Here is a 911-nt window from a genome sequence, read left to right as displayed (position 1 = left end):
TGTTGTATGTCTGGTTTGTCTATTTCTATGTGTTTGGCCTGATATGGTTCTCAATCAGAGGCAGGTGTTTTGCGTTGTCTCTGATTGGGAACCATATTTAGGTAGCCTGTTTTGTATTGTGGGTTGTGGGTGATTGTCTATGTGTAGTGTTTAGTGTCAGCACTATTTGTTATTTAGCTTCACGGTCGTCGTTTATTGTTTTTGTATTAGTTTCGTTAAGTGTTCTCTGTCTATTAAAATCAAGATGAACACATACCACGCTGCATATTGGTCCTCGATCCTTCTCGTTTCTCCTCATCAGATGAGGAGCGAAGACAGCCGTGACATATATTTGATCTAGTTCTGGTGGTTGACACCAGTGGTTTCTGGAGAACTGGATATGCTAAATGAATCTGAAGCAATCTCATTCTTGCATATAACTCATTCATTCCAGCCAATCACTGAATCTGAAACCTGAATGTCACTACTTTAATTTATCTGTCTCCTGTCCTCATATTTGGCCTCACATTGAACATCACCATCAAATCCCCGGACTGAGCCACGCAAATAACTGGTTCGGTACAGTATCTGCATGGGTGGATGGTTCTGTACTTGACCCTGTATGAGGGCAACCGTTAAGTGGAGGATGTGTGCATCAAACCACAGATACCTGCTCCCACACACCCTCTAACGGTGCTAGTATCTGGGTCATGTTCTGGGGCCAAATCAGATGAAATAGAATTATCCAAGCTATGATTCAGGTTCATCCTGAGTAGTTGAAAAGTAACAGTGACACACTGTACCATGATGCATTGCAAAGCTGCCTTTTTACATGAGGAGCCAGAAAACAAAACCATACAGCTTTTTGCCCTGTAGACTTTGTCATATACTGTTGTATGACACATTGATTTAGCAGCAAAAAGTTTTTTTTC

Source organism: Salvelinus sp. IW2-2015, unplaced genomic scaffold (assembly GCF_002910315.2).
Source record: "Salvelinus sp. IW2-2015 unplaced genomic scaffold, ASM291031v2 Un_scaffold5254, whole genome shotgun sequence".
Taxonomy (NCBI): domain Eukaryota; kingdom Metazoa; phylum Chordata; class Actinopteri; order Salmoniformes; family Salmonidae; genus Salvelinus; species Salvelinus sp. IW2-2015.
The sequence above is the reverse complement of the archived record's forward strand: the minus strand, read 5'-3'. Positions refer to the sequence as shown.